Source organism: Pseudophryne corroboree, unplaced genomic scaffold (genome assembly GCF_028390025.1).
Source record: "Pseudophryne corroboree isolate aPseCor3 unplaced genomic scaffold, aPseCor3.hap2 scaffold_368, whole genome shotgun sequence".
NCBI lineage: Eukaryota > Metazoa > Chordata > Amphibia > Anura > Myobatrachidae > Pseudophryne > Pseudophryne corroboree.
The window spans coordinates 545,051-553,725 of NW_026970020.1; positions in this window are offsets into that span (position 1 = coordinate 545,051).

Sequence of the window (8,675 nt, forward strand, 5' to 3'; positions counted from 1 at the left end):
GTATAAGGTGTATATGAAACATAAATGAATTCTGTGAATGTACACACACTTTGTTTAATGCACAAAGTTATAAAAAATATTGGCTAAAATGACCTTCAGGCTGTGTGTATAAGGTGTATATGAAACATAAATGCCTTCTGTGCTTAGATTTAGGTCCCATCACCATAATATCTCGTTATGGTATGCAATTATTCCAAAATACAGAAAAATCCGATATCCAAAATTCCTCTGGTCCCAAGCATTTTGGATAAGGGATACTCAACCTGTAATGCCACTGTATAGGTCCTTGGTACAGCCACATTTAGAATCCTGTGTTCAGTTCCAGAAGCCATATCTCCAGAAGGCTGTAAATACATTAGGGCAACTAAAATTGTGCATGGCCTACATCACAAAACTTACCTGGAAATACAAAAAAATGTTGATGTGTATAGTTTGGAGAAGGGAAGAGGGAACATACAGTAATAGAAACATTTAAATATATAGGGAGGAATGTAATAGGGTGTGAGAATCAGAAAGTGAGAGATTTTGTGTTTTTTCCTGTTGTTTTTTTTTGTTTTTGTTTGATTGTTTGTTTTTAAAGTGGCAATCCTTTACATGGCAAAACCAGGTTGATATTTGCCATGTAAAGGATTGCCACCATGGGCATGTGTAGAAGGGGCACTGCTACTGTTGGCATTATGTATGTAAGCTGCACTGATATGGTGGTTATGTGTATAAAGGGCACTGCGACTGTGGGTATTATTATTATTATTATTACATGCGGTGTAATGACAATAAGATAGTGCTACTGTGTGGCGTATTTTGATTTGGGGTGCTATTGTGTGGCCATGCCCCTTCCTTGTGATACCACACCTTCTTTTTTTAAGGAGCGCACTGTCCCTTTATTAAGTATTGGAGAGAGGGCCCAAATTAATAGTTTGCAGGGAGGCGCCAAACACCCTAGCACTGGCCCTTTGGTAGGGGACAGGATTTGCTTCTGCTTGTGCACATATGTTATGATTGCCAGCCAACAGCACTGGTTTTGCCTATAACACTAACTATAAATATTTTGAATTGGTCCTGGACCACCAATCCAAGGCACCCCTGCAAGTGTCCTGAGGCACCCCAGGGTGCAGTTTAAGAAACCACTGGTCTAGTGAGTACCCAGGATAATTATTGTAGCTGGTCTGCGGGTAACAGCTCTCAGATCCACTTCTAGAAAAAATGCAGCAATGTAATTTGAGTGACAAACTGCAGAGATGAACCCTTTCTGTGACTGCTGCACAGGGATCACACAAACTCTATTCATAGGGCTGACTTCAGTTAGGGGAGATGTTCTCACCCCGCAAAGAAGTGCGAGTATATACCGCACTTACGGTACCATTGGATTTACAGATATTTTCTTGCAATACACTATGGGGGTCATTCTGAGTTGATTGCTCGCTAGCAGTTTTTAGCAGCCATGCAAACGCATTGTCGCTGCCCACTGGAGAGTGTATATTCACTTTGGAGAAGTGCGAATACTTGAGTAGCAGAGCGCCTGCAAAATCGTTTCAAAATAAGACCAGCACTGTAGTTACACTTCGTGTGCGTTGATTCTAACAACCGAGGGACGGCTTTTGATGTCACACACCCATCCAGCGAATGCCCAGCCACGTCTGCATTTCTTCTGCCACGCCTGCATTTTTCCAAGCACTCCCTGAAAACGGTCAGTTGACACCCAGAAACGCCCTCTTTCTGTCAATCTCCTTGTGGCCTGTTCTGTGATTGGAATAATCGCTAGAACTAGTGCAAAACCACAATGGACTTTGTACCCGTACGATGCGCATGCACATTACGGAGCATGCGCATGCACAGATTAGCCATTTTTTTTCAACTGATTGCTACGCAGCGAACAACGGCAGCATGCGATCAACTCGGAATGACCCCCTATATACATAGAAACATGGATTTTTACTGCAGGAGTTATGGTTAGTTTAGGGGTATCGGTTAGGGTCAACAGAGGTGTAGCTAGGGGTCCAAGCGCCCCTGGCAAAGTAAGGCACTGGCGCCCCCCCTATCGATAAAGCATTGCAGTCCATTGGCGGTTACCATGTTGGAGCCACAGCAACTGACCCCCTCCCCCACACGCTGCCCTACATCATCGGCTGGGATTCACTGTTGGTGTGAAGCCACTGGGAACAGTCTGGTAGCATTAGCAGAAGTCTTTGTCATAGATAGGGAAGGCAGAAGGTTAACTAGCTAATAGCAGTCTGTTGGCAGCAGAGGCTGGGCGGGGGGCTGAGAATGAGCCAACGCTGATCAGTGTCCAGTCTGCTCAGGGCTGGTTCTAGACCAAAGGAGCCAAAGGCAAAAATTTCCTTTGGCACCCCCCCCCCCCCACACACACACATACACACACACACACACACACACACACACACCAAAAAAGAACATATCCCAGTTTAACATAACGCTATGTGGTGCAAGGTGTGGAGCTGGTCACTTGTATCAGACCTCTGACATTTGCCTTTTCACCCATATTGCATACTTTTTCTTGCAGGTTGTGTCTTAATTCAAGAAGTGTTCTAAGTACTTCAGCTTAGTATCTTTACTGACCCCTCTTTACCCCACACTACATAACTGACCCCTCTATACCCTACACTACATCACTGACCTTTCTATTAGAGATGAGCGCCTGAAATTTTTCGGGTTTTGTGTTTTGGTTTTGGGTTCGGTTCCGCGGCCGTGTTTTGGGTTCGACCGCGTTTTGGCAAAACCTCACCGAATTTTTTTTGTCGGATTCGGGTGTGTTTTGGATTCGGGTGGTTTTTTCAAAAAACCCTAAAAAACATCTTAAAACATTGAATTTGGGGGTCATTTTGATCCCATAGTATTATTAACCTCAATAACCATAATTAACACTCATTTTCAGTCTATTCTGAACACCTTACACCTCACAATATTATTTTTAGTCCTAAAATTTGCACCGAGGTCGCTGGATGACTAAGCTCAGCGACCCTAGTGGCCGACACAAACACCGGGCCCATCTAGGAGTGGCACTGCAGTGTCACGCAGGATGTCCCTTCCAAAAAACCCTCCCCAAACAGCACATGACGCAAAGAAAAAAAGAGGCGCAATGAGGTAGCTGTGTGAGTAAGATTAGCGACCCTAGTGGCCGACACAAACACCGGGCCCATCTAGGAGTGGCACTGCAGTGTCACGCAGGATGTCCCTTCCAAAAAACCCTCCCCAAACAGCACATGACGCAAAGAAAAAAAGAGGCGCAATGAGGTAGCTGACTGTGTGAGAAAGATAAGCGACCCTAGTGGCCGACACAAACACCGGGCCCATCTAGGAGTGGCACTGCAGTGTCACGCAGGATGTCCCTTCCAAAAAACCCTCCCCAAACAGCACATGACGCAAAGAAAAATAAAAGAAAAAAGAGGTGCAAGATGGAATTGTCCTTGGGCCCTTCCCACCCACCCTTATGTTGTATAAACAAAACAGGACATGCACACTTTAACCAACCCATCATTTCAGTGACAGGGTCTGCCACACGACTGTGACTGAAATGACGGGTTGGTTTGGACCCCCACCAAAAAAGAAGCAATTAATCTCTCCTTGCACAAACTGGCTCTACAGAGGCAAGATGTCCACCTCATCATCATCCTCCGATATATCACCGTGTACATCCCCCTCCTCACAGATTATCAATTCGTCCCCACTGGAATCCACCATGTCAGCTCCCTGTGTACTTTGTGGAGGCAATTGCTGCTGGTCAATGTCTCCGCGGAGGAATTGATTATAATTCATTTTAATGAACATCATCTTCTCCACATTTTCTGGATGTAACCTCGTACGCCGATTGCTGACAAGGTGAGCGGCGGCACTAAACACTCTTTCGGAGTACACACTTGTGGGAGGGCAACTTAGGTAGAATAAAGCCAGTTTGTGCAAGGGCCTCCAAATTGCCTCTTTTTCCTGCCAGTATAAGTACGGACTGTGTGACGTGCCTACTTGGATGCGGTCACTCATATAATCCTCCACCATTCTATCAATGGTGAGAGAATCATATGCAGTGACAGTAGACGACATGTCCGTAATGGTTGTCAGGTCCTTCAGTCCGGACCAGATGTCAGCATCAGCAGTCGCTCCAGACTGCCCTGCATCACCGCCAGCGGGTGGGCTCGGAATTCGGATTTGGGATTTCGAAGAATGCACAGTTCTTTGCTGTGCTGCTTTTGCCAGCTTGAGTCTTTTCATTTTTCTAGCGAGAGGCTGAGTGCTTCCATCCTCATGTGAAGCTGAACCACTAGCCATGAACATAGGCCAGGGCCTCAGCCGTTCCTTGCCACTCCGTGTGGTAAATGGCATATTGGCAAGTTTACGCTTCTCCTCCGACAATTTTATTTTAGGTTTTGGAGTCCTTTTTTTTCTGATATTTGGTGTTTTGGATTTGACATGCTCTGTACTATGACATTGGGCATCGGCCTTGGCAGACGACGTTGCTGGCATTTCATCGTCTCGGCCATGACTAGTGGCAGCAGCTTCAGCACGAGGTGGAAGTGGATCTTGATCTTTCCCTAATTTTGGAACCTCAACTTTTTTGTTCTCCATATTTTATAGGCAGAACTAAAAGGCACCTCAGGTAAACAATGGAGATGGATGGATTGGATACTAGTATACAATTATGGACGGACTGCCACGGTTAGGTGGTATAAAAAAACCACAGTTAGGTGGTATATAATACAATTATGGATGGACGGACTGCCTGCCGAGTTCCGACACAGAGGTAGCCACAGCCGTGAACTACCGCACTGTACACTGGTTGATAAAGAGATAGTAGTATACTCGTAACAACTAGTATGACACTATGACGACGGTATAAAGAATGAAAAAAAAACCACGGTTAGGTGGTATATATTATAATAATAATACAATTATGGATGGACGGACTGCCTGCCGACTGCCGACACAGAGGTAGCCACAGCCGTGAACTACCGCACTGTACACTGGTTGATAAAGAGATAGTAGTATACTCGTAACAACTAGTATGACACTATGACGACGGTATAAAGAATGAAAAAAAAACCACGGTTAGGTGGTATATATTATAATAATAATACAATTATGGATGGACGGACTGCCTGCCGACTGCCGACACAGAGGTAGCCACAGCCGTGAACTACCGCACTGTACACTGGTTGATAAAGAGATAGTAGTATACTCGTAACAACTAGTATGACACTATGACGACGGTATAAAGAATGAAAAAAAAACCACGGTTAGGTGGTATATATTATAATAATAATACAATTATGGATGGACGGACTGCCTGCCGACTGCCGACACAGAGGTAGCCACAGCCGTGAACTACCGCACTGTACACTGGTTGATAAAGAGATAGTAGTATACTCGTAACAACTAGTATGACACTATGACGACGGTATAAAGAATGAAAAAAAAACCACGGTTAGGTGGTATATATTATAATAATAATACAATTATGGATGGACGGACTGCCTGCTGACTGCCGACACAGAGGTAGCCACAGCCGTGAACTACCGCACTGTACACTGGTTGATAAAGAGATAGTAGTATACTCGTAACAACTAGTATGACACTATGACGACGGTATAAAGAATGAAAAAAAAACCACGGTTAGGTGGTATATATTATAATAATAATACAATTATGGATGGACGGACTGCCTGCCGACTGCCGACACAGAGGTAGCCACAGCCGTGAACTACCGCACTGTACACTGGTTGATAAAGAGATAGTAGTATACTCGTAACAACTAGTATGACACTATGACGACGGTATAAAGAATGAAAAAAAAACCACGGTTAGGTGGTATATATTATAATAATAATACAATTATGGATGGACGGACTGCCTGCCGACTGCCGACACAGAGGTAGCCACAGCCGTGAACTACCGCACTGTACACTGGTTGATAAAGAGATAGTAGTATACTCGTAACAACTAGTATGACACTATGACGACGGTATAAAGAATGAAAAAAAAACCACGGTTAGGTGGTATATATTATAATAATAATACAATTATGGATGGACGGACTGCCTGCCGACTGCCGACACAGAGGTAGCCACAGCCGTGAACTACCGCACTGTACACTGGTTGATAAAGAGATAGTAGTATACTCGTAACAACTAGTATGACACTATGACGACGGTATAAAGAAAGAAAAAAAAATACCACGGTTAGGTGGTATATATTGTAATACAATTATGGATGGACGGACTGCCTGCCGAGTTCCGACTGCCGACACAGAGGTAGCCACAGCCGTGAACTACCGCACTGTACTGTGTCTGCTGCTAATATAGACTGGTTGATAAAGAGATAGTATACAATACATACAACAATATACTACTATACTGGTGGTCAGGCACTGGTCACCACTAGTCACACTGGCAGTGGCACTCCTGCAGCAAAAGTGTGCACTGTTTAATTTTAAATTAATATAATATTATGTACTCCTGGGGGCTCCTGCTATAACAACCTGCAGTGCTCCCCAGTCTCCCCCACAATTATTATAAGCTTTGCCTTTTATACATTGATGTGCAGCACACTGGGCTGAGCTGAGTGCACACAGACTGAGTCACACTGTGTGACTGGCTGCTGCTGTGTATCGTTTTTTTTCAGGCAGAGAACGGATATAGCAGAGAACGGATATATTATATTAAAATAAATAAAAGTTAACTAACAACAACTGCACTGGTCACTGTGGTAAACTCTGTCTGACTCTGCACAATCTCTCTCTCTCTTCTAATCTAATTTCTAATGGAGAGGACGCCAGCCACGTCCTCTCCCTATCAATCTCAATGCACGTGTGAAAATGGCGGCGACGCGCGGCTCCTTATATAGAATCCGAGTCTCGCGAGAATCCGACAGCGTCATGATGACGTTCGGGCGCGCTCGGGTTAACCGAGCAAGGCGGGAGGATCCGAGTCTGCTCGGACCCGTGAAAAAAACATGAAGTTCGTGCGGGTTCGGTTTCAGAGAAACCGAACCCGCTCATCTCTACTTTCTATAACCATCACTGCATTACTGACCCCTCTATACAGTACACTGACCTCTATATACCTGCTAGTACATCCCTGATGCCTATATTCCCTACGCTACATCCCTGACGCCTCTATTCCCTACGCTACATCCCTGACGCCTCTATTCCCTATGCTACATCCCTGACGCCTCTATACCCTACGCTACATCCCTGATGCCTCTATTCCCTACGCTACATTCCTGATGCCTCTATAACCTACGCTACATCCCTGACGCCTCTATACCCTACGCTACATCCCTGACGCCTCTATACAGTACAATGCATTACTGATTCCTCTAGACCATACATCCTCATTACATCAGAGAGATAGTGAAACACTGGAAAAAATAAGGATAAAGTGGACTACAGAAACTGATGCTCTAAACAAAGGAGAGAGAGAGAGAGAAAAGCACAAGGATAAGTGGGCAATCGGAACACCATAGAGAGAGGAGAGATAGAAATGCCTGAAAAAGTAAAGGGGGTTGGGTATGGCATCCGGCGCTCGGGATTCCAGCAGTCACATGATACCTAATCCTAATCCTCTGGGGGGGTGGCGGATAGGGCTAACCCTCAGGGGGTGGCAGCTAGGACTAACCCCCCCCCCCTCCTAGTGCCTTCCCTAACACCCGCTCCCCCGGTCCTAACCCTCCCTCCAATACTCGCCTTCGGGATGTTGGCTGTCTGTGTGCCGGCACCAGTCTCCCAAGTGGTGTCAGGATTCCAACATCGGTCAAATGACCGCCGGTATACCGTCTGCCGGGATGGTAAATGTATCCTGAGGACAGGTAGTGAGTGTGGAGGGATAGGTGGTTCAGTAAAATGTAACAGCTCAAACTGCGATCATTCACTGATAAATTGATTTATAGCTCTCCCTTTTTAACCATTGCAGTCATAAAAGCAATGTTTTTTAAACTTTTAAATAAAGCTTGTTAGCATCCCCAGCACACTGTATATGCTGGGAGATGTAGTTCTCAATATGAAAACATTTAATTACTGTATGAACTCTAATTCCCCAACTGAAACCTCTCACAAACACACACTCCTAAATCTAGTACACACACACACACATTTCCCCAGTACTGACAACTCTCATCACTTCCACACACTGACAACTCCCTCCTGCTCCTCTCCCCACTGACACTGACAGCTCCCTCACAGTCACACACATCCTCCACCCCCCCACCCCCCCCCACACACACACTGATAGCACACATGCACAAATCCCCCCCTCCTCGACACTAACTGTCACGGACTGCTTGGGCAGCAGGGGGCAGGCTCTGACTTGAAGTGCTGAAATTCAACAGCTCTCTCGAACTTGCAAGGCATGGCTGTGCAGCTGTCTCCAGCCATCTCCTTGCCCACTGTGTAATTTGTGGCGTTCTCTGATGTTCCCCGCTCTGCCTCTACAACCGGCACATAATGTACAGCAGTGGTGACTCCTGAGTATGGGCCTGGAGAACTCCGCCTACCGGGGGGTAGGGATTAATAATTTCAAAGGGGCAGAGCTAGGAGTGAAGCAGTGGACAGCAGTTGAGGGGCGTTTCAAACTGTAACAGGGTTGGGACAATTTCAGTATCCTTCCCTCACCGTCTAATTGTTCAGTCCCACGCTGATTGCCATGGCGCCCTTTCGAGACTGCAGAACT